The 14,182-nt window shown below is 34.9% G+C and overlaps 1 protein-coding gene across 4 annotated transcripts in view; it reads right to left on the bottom strand.

Moving 5' to 3' along the window:
• LOC125049851 (ephexin-1) overlaps positions 1-13,818 on the bottom strand; it is an 81,431-nt gene extending 67,613 nt beyond the window's left edge. For all 4 annotated transcript variants that reach the window (XM_047649322.1, XM_047649325.1, XM_047649324.1 and 1 more), the window contains exon 1: positions 13,667-13,818. The gene's annotated coding sequence lies outside the window, so the exon portion shown is untranslated. The remainder of the gene's footprint in view (positions 1-13,666) is intronic.
• Positions 13,819-14,182: the final 364 nt, after the last annotated feature.

The raw sequence follows: 14,182 nt of genomic DNA, 5'->3' as shown, positions 1-14,182 counted from the left end.
AGTGCAATTAATGTCAAAATGCCATTAATCATATATGTTGCACTGGTCTCAGATGCAATCATGGTAATGGCTGGATAAATTGTCGGTCCAAAGTCCATCAAAATAAAACAACTCAATAAGGTTTGTGAATTGTGATAAAATAATCAGTTACGTCGAGGATTATTTTCTATTTTAAATATTTATAAGTATTAGGAAAACTCTAAATAATAAATAATCAGCAAGGAAATGCTGTAAAAAGTCTTATTACTTCTTATTCTGATTAAGTAATACATTTGTTTTTTAAATTGTCTCTGCACTTATACATTTAACATTAAAATCTAGCCCAACTTAAGACTAATAAGTCATTTAAGTCTTAGCTAATTAACTAAAAAGCATATTTTTGTATATTAGCTTTGTCCAATAAAATATTGGCATAAAAAAAAGTTACCAATATCACTTATTAAAAAAATAAAATTCAGTGGCGCTACAACCTTTTTAGGTCTGGGCCTTAGATTTCTGTATCTGTTACATGATCTATTGTTAATCTAATAAGCAAGTAGGTGATCAGCCTCCTGTGCCTGACGCACGCCGACGACTTTTTAGGTCTAAGACCTACAACGCACTAGCTGCTGGCCGCAATGCGGCGTGCCGCTGCGGCAGGCTGCACATCGATTATTACATTATTATGGAACATAAGATACATGTATCACTTATTCCACGTCATTAAATTTGAATTTGTAATATTTCAGGAAGCACTGACGAGTGACGATTGCGGCAGACCGCAATAGGACCGCAATAGGGACGGTTAGCCGGAATATGGCATGCCGCTACGGAGGACCGTATTTACCGCGCCCTGCCGCAGCGGCACACCGCATTGCGGCCAGCCGCTAGTGCGTTGTAGGCCTAAGGCAAACCGGTTTCCTCATGTTTTCCTTCACCGTTTGAGCGAATGTTAAATGCGCACATAGAAAAAAAGTCCATTGGTACACAGCCGAGGATCGAACCTACAACTTCAGCTGAAGCCACGAGGCCAACACTGCAGTCTCTAAGGGGAAGACTCTCTGTTCTTGTGTAAGCAATACATCTTAAAAGTTCAATTCAGTAGGATTATAAATTATGAAAATTGTAGACGTCTATTATAATTATCCTGTTTCGTTCTACTTTTGGGTTCGTTGCTGCTACGAATCGTAGAATTTAGGCATTTAAAACGCTTTCTATAATAATCGTATCAGTTACGTATTTTGCGTAATGATATCGTGCGTAAAATGTTTACTAACGCATATTGGGAAGTTTCATGATTCATTCATTTCTCTTGTCAATGAGATAACATTTATCAAGCGATTCAAAACCTTATATTATACATCTTAGCATCACTTTTGGTTATATAACACACATACAGTCAGCAAAATGAATCACGTAAATTGCTCAAGTATCACATTTCTAGGTCAAACAATAATGAAATCCGTATATTTAAAATATATGTATATATATTCCGATAATAATATTAGCTTTTTTGAAGTGAAACTTCTTTAGGCGCATGAGGGTAAAATTTTTACGGATGAAACGCAATAATAATAATATTAGCGTCACGAAGATATGCCGCGATTTTGTCGAAGAATAGGAAGAGAGTGATTGAGAGAGAGTGAGAAGGGCGAATTACCTTATAGAAATTATATTTTTAAAATTAAAATTTCGTCAAAGAATTTATGAAATATTAGTATTTTATATTTAATGCAAAATAATTTATTGCAATCAAAAATTACGGATTGTAATTAAAAATGCCACGTGTTTTTATTATCGAAGAAATAAATTTCTAAAAATTAAATTTATTATATAATTTTGGACACTTTGAATATTTTAATGACAATTTAATTCTGTAAATTCCTGATATATCTTCCTTTTTCCCTCCCTCTCAGTCTCGGAAATCTAAAGTTTTACATTTCTATATGAACAAGACTTCAAAATTAGTTTACCAAAGAAATTTCACTTCTGACTGACTTCTGGTGTGTACGATACAAGACGTAAGTAAGTAATAAAAACCAAATACGATACAAGACGTAAGTAAGTAATAGAAAATGTGTTTATATGGACCCCCCACGAGGAAAAGCCTCCAAGACATTCAACAATACTTTCGCCTGCCGTCATCGCAGTTTTCCATCTGGCACAAGGCCGGCCTCTCGACCGTGTTATCATGGGATACTTGCAGTTGTTAATAACGCTAATCAATTACCAATTAAGTAAGGGAAGTGGAATTATAAGTTTAATAAATAAGAAATATACCTACCAATAGATTGTACCGCCTCTCTAAAGGCCGCTCTAGCCTATCTTACGACTACGGAATTGACCTGATATTTTTTTATTGAACAGGGGGCAAACGGGCAGGAGGCTCACCTGATGTTAAGTGATACCGCCCATGGACACTCAATGATGCCAGAGGGCTCACGACTGTCTTGCCGGCCTTAAGAAATAAGTACGTTTTATATACGTGGGCAGCTGGTTCCACATAGTGGTGGTGGGCGGCAAAACTACATTAGCTAAATAACGCACAGTTGTGGAGCGATGGACGTGGAGGTGATAAGGGTGGAACTCTCTCCCTTATCACCTCCACTCTTCTGAACACTCTCCGTGGTAAATGCGGTAAACGATGCAGAGAGAATTTCTACATAACGCTTAGAGATCAAGCCGTTTGTAAAAGGATTGATCGTCGACAATTCGAACCGCTCTTCGTTGAATACGGAATTAATGCCTTTTGACCTAATACTGAAATATACAATGTGAGAAGATTGACTGTTCGGTCTGGTCCTCACCCGACAAAGGTCTGTACGCGAAGGCTGTACATTTTGGTCTCATTAGCTTGATAAGCGATTTCCTAAATCGTCGGAGATACGCCCCGAGAGTACAGCCGGACGTAGGCAATATCTTCAACTGTTACGTTGCATTCATTCGTAACATAGCAATTATATCATTTCGTTAATATTCTCTTTTTGTACGCGAGTGGTTAATATAGAGCAAAAATAAAATCCCCTATTATAAGCACCCCGATGACCCACAAACCGTACTATTGCTATTTTAACTTAATTGTAATTTTTATATTAAAATATAATAAAACAGATTTCACTAGAGTTAGTTACTTTTATAACCAACTCCAAAAAATCCCAAGAGGTTGAAAATGTCGATTGTCTTCAATAATAAGACTGATTGCCTTCTAAAAAAATTGTTACATTTTTGTTCACTGAAATCTTTAAAATCAATTAATAATTATGACAGATAACACACGTCGATGTTATCAGCGCGCGCATGTTATCAATCAAATCGATTTCGTAATGCCAGAAAGTGAATGGTCGAAAAAAGTTAAAGAAATGAATGGATGAATTATCGACTATTGAAAGTATTGATTACATAGTTATATTATAAATTACAAACTGTATGCGATGGACAGTTTTATGATTGACTAGTTTTTTCTGTTGTAACTCTACATTATCCTTGAGTAACAGGCCATATTTATTTCTAACTTGCCCCCGCGAACTTCGTTTTGTTGAGATTAGGAACATATTTTGCGATTTATTTTTATTTATAAAAATGTTTAAAAATAAATATCCGTGCGATAAGCGCTGAATACCACGCGTCATTGTATCAGCAACCCTCATTACATTTACAATACATGATGTGCTTTGCTTCATGAATAAAAATCATAAACTAAAAACCAATGTTATTTACATTGAGTGTGGTTCAAAACGTGATTCTTCAAAAGTGGAGCAACTGCGCGCCACACCTTTAATTGAAAACTCTCTTTGTCTTGACCGAGATAAATAACAAACGCAACTACTCAAAATGTTACCACATTATTATTAATAACTGAGTTTATTAGAGGATGTTTTGTAGTCGCCAAATACGCCATTACTTCTATCTGCTTCATACATAAGGCATAGATGATCAGCTTTCTGTACTGGCCATGTAATACTTAAGGTTTTAACTTAAATGGTATGACGATACCGAGGCGGTAAGGTATAGTTACTTGTTTTGAGATAGCAGGGGGCAAACGGACAGGAGGCTCACTTGATGTTAATGCACACTCTCAGCGTCCATGCGGTATCACGTAACATGAGATCTCTTCCTGCCCATTTGCCCTCAGTTCTATGAAGGAAAGAGGGCTCCCGAGTATCTTCCGGGCCTTTTAGGAATTGCTGCGCTCTTTTCTTGAAGGACCCTAAGTCGAATTGGTTCGGAAATACTGCAGTGGGTTCTACATAGTGGCGGCAAATTCTTAAATAACGCTCAGTTGTGGAACGATGGACGTCGAGGTGATATGGGTGGAATTTCGTTCTCGACGAACGATGAAACTCAGCTGCAGATAATCTGAACAACTCTGAACTCTCCATGGTAAATGCGGTAGAGCTTCATTGAACACGGTCAAGTGTAAGGAGCTGGTACTGGGTAGCCTAGAGGTGAGCACAGTAATCCGAACAACTCCTCTGAACTCTCCATGGTAAATACGGTATAGGAACTAAACTAACAATGGTTCAATACATGGTATTGAAAAGTTTCAGACTGAACGAAACGATTTTGAAATAGAAGCTAAAACTCACCATAACCCTATTATAAGTTTATTTCAAAATAATCGTTCCCTAGTTCATCTACCCTACACCGGTAAATCGTGACCAGCATTTCAAGTGACTTGCAATAGGTATTCAAATGCACCACATTCCTACATCTCTGGTCGTTTACCTATACAAACCTACTACAGTATCATTGGTACTTTTACATACAGAACAAGATTCCCCAAGCTATGTATTAATGTAGCCCGCAACGTCGCATAGTATCACGATAACAGGTAGATTAAAATATATTTGTGTCGTTTTATTTTTATTTATTTACATTGAAATTGACAAGAATGCATAACCACAAAAAAAATCACACACGATGAACGCAAACAAGAAATTAATAGCGAAAAACAAGAAAAATTACATAATAAAAACTAACGGTAACAGTAGAACTTTTGTCACTTCACTCAACGGACAGTAAAAAACCCGTTAACCTATCTAATTCGTTAAGTAAGTGTCTTTATTCAGTCTTAGAGACATACGATAAAGTTTTTAGATGGCCCTAGCTCGAAGGCTGAGTTACAGCTGGAATTAAAGAGTGGAAGAGAAACCGCTGCAGGGTCTGCTCCAGGTCACGGAGCGGAGTAAGTTTAGATTTGCTTGATTTATAAGTCTTACTATTAGCAATTAAGTTAAAATTTAATTAAGTGAGATAACTGATAATATATATAATCTGTTATAACGACATCGAAGGGACTACTCATATTTGGTCGTAAAAACCGATAGTCGTAACAGCCGGATGACGTTGTTAATAAGTAGCTAATACAATAGAATTCAGCTGGGACCTTTGAATTTGGTAATATTGACAAACGGTATGTTTTTCTAAACGATATCGTCGTAAACGGTTTTGACTGTAGTATTATTTCTTTAGGCTTCTCAGGCAATATTCTAAAAGCGTACGTAATCGATTTCCGATTTCATGATTTACATTGGCACATATAAAATAGCATTGCTAAAGGAAAATTTGCAAAGGATAAAACCTTCACATGGAAATGTAAAGAATTCTGATTGTTCAATTTGTTTTGTTGCATATTCGTCACTTCAAGCGATTTTAATATTAACTATTCGTACGTATGGAAACAAACGTGTATAAGACGGTAGGTACTAGGTCAAAAATTGGTATTCGACGCATCCTGACTACACGCAGAGATCCAGAAAATTTAGAAAAACTTGTCGTGACTGGCAGATTGGAGGGAACCAGATCTCGAGGCCGATCTCCTACCCACTGGACCGATCAAGTAAAGGCACTTACAGGTCTTACCATCACCCAGGCTCTGCGCCTGCCGAATACAGGAGAGTTGTTTTTTTTATAGAACAGGGGCTAAACGGGCAGGAGGCTCACCTGATGGTAAGTGATACTGCCTCCCATGGTCAAGCTCGCTAGTGCGTTGGCTGCCTTTCAAGAATTGGTGCGCACTTTTCTTGTAGGACAATAAGTAAGTTGTGTGGCTGAACACGAACTTCAGAAAGAAGAGACTGTAGAAGAATTCGTTCGTTATATAAAGTTTTATACACCAGAGTATGGAAGAAATATCAAAATTGTTCTGCATTGTTAATTTATCTTAATTTTATTGGAATCTTAATAGAATCCAGCCAATTCTTCTTCAAGTCATTTTATGTATCGGACATATGTCGATCATGTAATGCGAACGAAATACTTAATATGCTCATCAGATAACTAACGGATTAGATAGTTGTGGGAACAGCGTTAGCTAAGGTCTAGATCAGGCCATAGACCTCAGGTGGATTAATTTCATAATGGATTATCTGCACATCCTGTGGAAGCTAATATGTTCTATAAAACTAAAGGGTGATAACTCTATTTATCCAAATGTTTGATTCTCATAAATAAAATAAAATATTTTAAGCGATCCTCAACCCAGAGTTCGTGCGTTTAACTCTATTTAATGTTTTTTTTTATCTTCCAATCGATGTCTAGGCATAGAAGGCTTGCCTATATGAAAATAGATAAAGAGGTCAAGTAGTAGAGGGTTGTAGCGTTACTGGATTATTTTATTTATAGCGCCACCAACGGCCCTAGAAGGCCCCACATAACAAAAAAACAAATGAAGGGAAGAAACAAGTTTTACAAATTGCAACCAATGTGTGGCCTCGATAATAGGTGCGGACGGCATATTGTAACTTGGTGCTCATTATTAATATATTATGTACAACAAATATACCGTTTTTATAATATTCTTAACTTACTTAGTAATAATAATTTATAAAAATTTATGAACAGAAAGTTGACACAAATTTTCAATTAAACGCTGACAGCTTTTCCTCGCTGTTCGGAAGTAATACGTTGAGCGAGGAAAGCACCAGCTCTGGGGTCATCGGTACTATCTACCAGGCGCCAACTTTAATCTGTAATTAGTGCCTGTGCACTTGAACCGCACGGCCCAAGAATCTACTCCAAAGGGAACAAAATCAAAGTAAGGAAGAGTAGAGGAAAGACTTATATTTGAGGCGCTTATTATTTTCTGCCTACTCTAGTGGTGAGACGGGGCTAACATGTCTATACAAGTAACCCATACCAAATAAATTATTATATTAAATTGCAAACTAAACAATTCCTAAACCCCTTTTAAATACTGTAACTGGGGTAAAAGATAAAGCACATCCGGGCACGTATAGACTGCATTTAATATCAACGGAAATAGCTAATCTAAACACTTGTTCTTGTGATTCCAGTTTTTAAATATTTAAATATGTGGTTATACAGGTTTGATAAGTCATCATTTACGTTTGGTTATGAGTGTTAGTTATGTTTCGACAGATGGGATAATTGCTGAAAGTCTTTGTGCATAATATTAAATTTTAAATTTACTTTCGTAAATGTTTTGTTCATTTCGAACAAACTGTGCCAGGTGATTTCACCCCATAGCTATTTCTTATTAACACATTATCAAGTTTAGATTATTACGTTTAATATAAATATTATTTGTACATTTATAATAGTATCTGTGTTGCGTACTACAAAAAATAAGAAAGCTTAAATGGAATTGGATTGGGCATATAATGAGGTCTAACAAAGAAAAATGGACTAAGGATGTAATAGAGTGGTATCCGAGAAACGGGAAAAGAAAACGAGGAGGTAAAGTTAAAAGATGGGAGGACAATTTTCCAAAAGGATGGAGAAGGTCTGCCAAGGATAGAGAGATGTGGAAACGATTGGGGGAGGCCTATGTCGACAGACAACCTGACCAAAGTGGTTGCTAATAAATTATTATTTCGCTATGTAAATTAGATTTAAGAATGCTACTGTTAAATAAGAATACCATGTAAGTTAAAAAGGTCAGTGAATAAAGGGCTTCTATTATTATTATTAATAGTATATCTTAAAATAAATTATTTAAAGCCAGTAGTCTGCAGGCTTGAGACGGACCTCCCGAGTGACCAGTAAGTGGCGGCAAGGGTCCTAAAAAGCTAAATAGTTTTTTTTAAATGGAAGCAAACAGGCAGAAGGCTCATCTGATGTAAAGTGATACCGCCGCCCATGGACACCCATATTGCCAGAAGGCAAGTGCGATGCCGGCCTTTTAAGAATTGGTACGCTCTTTTCTTGAAGGATCCTAAGTCAATAGTGATTTGTTTTGGGTTGTTAAGCAAAAGGAATAAGGGATTCAAGTATTACGTAACGTATTTTGAAAGAGGGGGGGTCCTTTTGTAAAACCTTACGATGCGGGGCGGGGATTGAAATACGCGTTATTGTTAATATTATTTTCCACTTTCCAGTACTTTACACCACATAATGGTAACTTTTGGGTATAGTGACTAAGTGATCGAAAAATCGAAAGATCGAAAGATCGCGCAGAAAAACGTTACGGCGCGATACATGGGGGGGGGGGGGGGGGTCAAATATCTCCAAAAATTGCGTGACGTAATACTTGAACGCTCCCTAAGTCAATGTTTTTAAAAGTCTAACTATAATCGCTGTTCATATTTTTTTAATGTATCATAACGCACACTCTGAAATTATCGGTATAATTGAAAAATGCTGCGTTCTAAATATTAAATTCAATTATCTTTTATCTTCTATCCCGGATTCTGTTGGGGATTATTGAACGAGTTTATTACGAAAGATGCCCATTTTACTTAAAAAGAAAGTTATTATGTTTACACAAAAATTTGACGTTATACACGACGTAAAACATATTGTTTGCACTCAAACGTTTCACCGGATGTGAATGAGCTTCGCGAATTTCCATATCCGTTCGTAACACGTAGGTAATCATATATTTACATTGTACATGACTACAATTTAACGGTAATAAATACTCAACAAATGTTTTGTCCTTATCACTCTCGCGTCACATTACAATCGAATAAACTGGACAAAACATTATTTAACTAATTGAGGCTTATAGTACCTACGTTGATGAATTAAATTTTTGTAGTGATCATTTATTATTTTTAAACAAATTTTGCGGAACTTCAATATCGCCTTCAGATGATAATAAGCATTGTTGCATTGTAGTAAGAAAAATAAAATTATGGGCGAATACATAGTGCATGAAGGGCGGGGCTCAAATCTTAGGGCAAGTACCGCCTTTTGTACAAACAATGTTGGTCTATGCATATTTTATCCTACCCACAAAAGTGAAAGTTTGTTTACAAGCTATAGGTAATAGGAATATTGGCTACATTGGTTAATTGTTAATAAAGCGTTAAATTTAGTTAAACAATTTAAAGCACGACACTAGGTGCTCCGGGCAATCGCTTGCAACTCTATGAAGCGAAAATCCAGACCATATAGGACTATGGTCCTTAATACCAACTCCTTTCTTTTCACCACCTCCACACTTGTTCGTTCTGATCGCATCTGTTCTTTACGTGGCTCTCTCTGCATCTTCTATCGCATATATCATGCATTTATTGCATGGGGAGAACTCTGAATCCGAAGAACTCTGCGGCTAAATTTCATCATCGGACGTCAAGACAGAAAGCAAAATTTTAACCGTTCCACCATGGAGTCTGGGGTTCTACGATAGAGCGCTTTTAAACCACTTCTTGGCGGGCACCACTTTCTTCTTTATGAAACCAGCTACCATTCCAAGTATTTCCGGATAATTAAGGGACCATAACAAATAAATGGTTTGTATTATTGTCCTTGGTCAAACAATGTTCTTGCGCATTTCCGTCGTGGGACCAGAGACACTGTTGACTACTATCAAATGAAGCACCATTTTAGCACATACATTTGAATTCATAAGAATGTTAATATATTGATATCTGTCGAGCCTTACAAAGAGTAAATACCCAGTTTTTTGTTCGTCTTGTCCAACAGAACCTACTTTCCGAATTAAAATGCTGAAGATTGATTCATGATATATGATTTAAGCAAGCAAATGAATCGGCTATGTACAAACAATTCAATTTCTTTATTAAATGTATTAGTTGATTTAGCTAAAGGAGCTCGGCTAGTTAATTATTTTAATTTTTCTTCCTATTATTATTATTTCTTTTTTAAAAACACTAAATAACATTGTATAATTTATAGTTTATATATATTTATGCAAGAAATGATGAATATGAATATATGTAACTGAAAGCACCGTCTAGAAACTGAAATTTTTGTGTAATATTGGTATATTTATGTGGTTGTCAAAGACTTTGATGATATAAGGTGACCTTAAATAAATAAATTTAAAAAAAAAGTCACGGGAATATGTTCAGATATAATATGTTAAATGAAACACTTTGTTTGAAGCTGGATAATAACTGGCTTTAATTGTTCAAATCATGAGCTTATATCTAAAATAACAAGGGTATTGGAGTTGTGAAGCTGGATTAAGAAAAACCTAATTGAAGACTAATTCTTGACTAATTGAAGAGTTCGCAAATCTAAGTGACACTTACGAGTATGTTATTGGACATTATTAGAAACGAGAATGATAAATTACAATTTATGAGTGTGGTGAAAACTAAAGGGCTCATTTTGGCTTCTATCGAAGATTGTTTACATTTTGTTTACGCTTCTACTTATTTACTAATATATATATATGTAACATAACTAATGTTAGGTTACGTAACTAGGGGCTTAACAAAAAGATTTAAACGTCAAAGCACTATGAAAAGCGAGCGTCGAGAAAAAGTTCTTTAAAGAAATGGCCGAGTTATGTAACCGACACCTTTTTTAACTGTTATATCATTGCACGTAACAGAATTCGCAAATTGTGCAAAAAAGATGGAAATCCGGCAGACAACGCAAATCAGAAGGGAAGAGACTGTAACTTCCTACAGCGTATGTAAATTTTAGTATGCGGTATTTAAGTATCATTAATAACATTATCTGTGGCAAAATTTGTAATATTGTCTATAATCCGGAAATTATGTACCAATTTAGTAGAAACAATTCCGTTTTTACCATAAACAACAAACTCAAACAATCTTTTTTTCTGTATTATCAAGCCACAGTCCGCGGATCGATCAAGGTATCAAATGATACGGAGTTGTAGAAAATAGACATTAAACAATTTAACGAATAGGATCTTCTCATATAAATTAATTAAGACATTAATTATCTTGAAAGATGAATCAATAAAAAAATCAATGACGCTTTTTTTAGGTGTGGGCCTCAGATGTCTGTATGTGTTTCATGATCATTTGTCAATATAGGCAAGTGGTGAGTGGTGATCAGCCTCCTGTGCCTGACACACGCCGTGGACTTTTTGGGTCTAAGGCAAGCCGGTTTCCTCACGATGTTTTTCTTCACCGTTCCAGCGAATGTTAAATGCGCACATAGAAAGAAAGACCTTTGAAGCACAGCCGGTTACCGAACGTCGACCACAGGGATGAGGGTCGCACGCTGAAGCCACCAATACAAATATTATGTAATACATTTTGTGCATTTTGGAGTCGCTTCTATTTTTTTAAAGGATTACTTTGTGAAGTTGTTTCTACCATAGGTAAAACGAATTATGAAACAAAGTTCAGATTTTACTATATTTGGTCAAATAATACAACAAATAATAAAATCTCACATATTCAATACCATATTTCAAAGACAAAGGAACATGATTTGGTTAAATACAATAGTGAAACCCCATTCCAAAATGCGCGTGCGTCGACAGAATATCAATGTAGTCTTGCCTGTTTGTAGCAAATATTGTTTGTACTATTTCGTTATTAAGCTTTTGTATTAGTTTTAAATATTTTAGATTTTGTAAAAGTAATTGTATCTAAGTTTGGATACTATATATATACCATTATTATTTCCGGGTTATACAAACTAAAACTGTGTTTCCCAACGTGAGGAATGCTCCACAGGGAAAATTTATTAAAATTACATGGAATTTGAATTTTTCATTATGTTTTAAAAATTTACTTAGTGTGTTTCGTTAACAATTTTAAATAGTAATTTATTTCTAAAACCTATCATTAAGTGAACAATTAATTTTTTTAATATCACTATAATATGATATTGCGATCATAAGAATTTTAGAAAGACTAAGGGACAAAAAAGGTGGTTGAATTAGAGACATAAATCAAAAATATAGTTATATTGAATGACATCTCCGTTTTGAATTATTTCATTTGTGAGATAGCCACGTAATTACAATTAATATAAAGTTCAAGTAAAAGTAAGTATCGACCTGAATAATTCAGCTGTGTAAACCACACATATTTTTAAACATATGTCATTTTCTAGACTTTGTACTTAATATAATGTGATGTCCCACAAAGCGTAAGTTATGCGTTATTATAATGACAGCGTGTCCTGTTTTATTCCCACATACATTCGTAGAGGGATGTTCATTCGGCGTGTTTTTTTTTTATATTAAATACTATTGTGGCTATTAGAAAGCTGAATAGTTTATTTATCGAGGCTAAGATTACGCTACGAATCTATCTATAGGTCTATCTGTAGGTCTGAAATGAAATATTATCACCATACTTTTTTATAGGACGGGGGCAAATGGTGACTTAACTTAACATTATGACGAATATACATGATATTTTTTTATGGATTAATTAAATACCCGTTCAAATGTATATTTTAAGAAATGAATCGTGAAATTTTGTTATTTTTCTGCATTACAACGATTTATACTAAAACATAAAAAAAACAATGCATGTAGTAGTAGTAGTATCTGTTTCCGTCCATTTTCAACAGCTAATCTAAAGTATTTTTTTATCATGTGAGATCTTGTATACGCTTAAACATTCATACAGTAATAAACTAAAATCTGGTAAACTAAAAAAATCACATACAAATGGAGCGCTGAAGAAGATTTTGTTGTATGAAAACAAAGATGAACGACGAACTTAAATCGAAGGGTCCATTTATCACTGAGAGCGCACTGTGTAATGTGTATGCGCACTTATTTACTATTTTCCGTTAATGGCCAGTCTTAACGATTAGCCGCCGGGGCTACATCGGTCTGAAGAACATTAACGTCGAACAGCTATTGAATAATCCTTATCACTCATTTTGAATAAACGTGACAAAAAATTTAATTTAGGTTTATGAATAAGTCCGATAATGTACAAATTATTACAGTAATTACTATTGTAAAGCATATGTATTGCATAGTTAATTTGCCAATAAAACCGATAATTTTTAAAAGTAGGTAAAATAAAAATATTCTGAAAGTATTCGGTTACATTCATTCTACTTTATACAAAAGATGATATTATGAATTTTTGTAATAAAGGAGTAATGTGGGCGAACGTAATTTTAAAAATGTCGGAATTTAGCAGTTTGTCTGAGGCCTCTCGGGTCTTCAAACTTTAAGTAAAATAGTTTTTTAAGAACAAAACCTATGAAGAATATCTATTTGAACATATTAATACATGACTTCTTAACGCATCGTGTGGTATATCAACCAAGTGTCGTTGACAAACAATTTGTTATGTTGTTTGGTATTTAATTTGTGTAGGATGTTGTTTAGTTTTAACCGTCCGCGTTTGGGACCTTGACAGAGCCTTAACCGATAAAAATGTAGTTTCTAGTACTTAAAAAATGTCAAGATAAGTAATTTTACGCAATCTATTGCCTCATTACATGCCAATGGCATTGAATTCACATAAAACATAAAAAATGCCACCGCTTTGACGTAATGGCGCACCTTAGTACATACCTTGGAAATCCAAGAAGAAAACCATAAGAAACATCCAACAATACACACACTATCTATCTCTTTATTATATATAAAGGGAAGATAGTCACGATCACATTTTCATAAAACACTGTCAATAAAACGCGTACGCATCTGCGCACTGATTGTTAGGTACTGAAATCAGAAATGCGCCGGCGCGACGGGCAGCGCTTGTCGCCCGATATGGCGGACGCTTGACAGCATAAAACAGCTTTAGCGTCAGACTGCAATATACAGTAGTTTCATATTGTTTTGTTTTTTTTATTTGTTAGTACAGACAACACATTATGTCTCGATTCAATTATCCTTTTCAATTACCACCACAACTACTGTAAACGTTATCTCTACATACATCGTAATAAATTTGAATGTACCTACAGTGAAAAAGTTTTTGTTTAAAATATGAAATATTATTCATAATAAAGATATCTACTGTATTAATTGTAGCTACGATTTGTTATTTATATCTCTATCTATTTTGCAATTTTTCATAACAGG

This window comes from Pieris napi, chromosome 5 (assembly GCF_905475465.1).
Source record: "Pieris napi chromosome 5, ilPieNapi1.2, whole genome shotgun sequence".
Classification (NCBI taxonomy): domain Eukaryota; kingdom Metazoa; phylum Arthropoda; class Insecta; order Lepidoptera; family Pieridae; genus Pieris; species Pieris napi.
The sequence above is the reverse complement of the archived record's forward strand: the minus strand, read 5'-3'. Positions and strand labels throughout refer to the sequence as shown.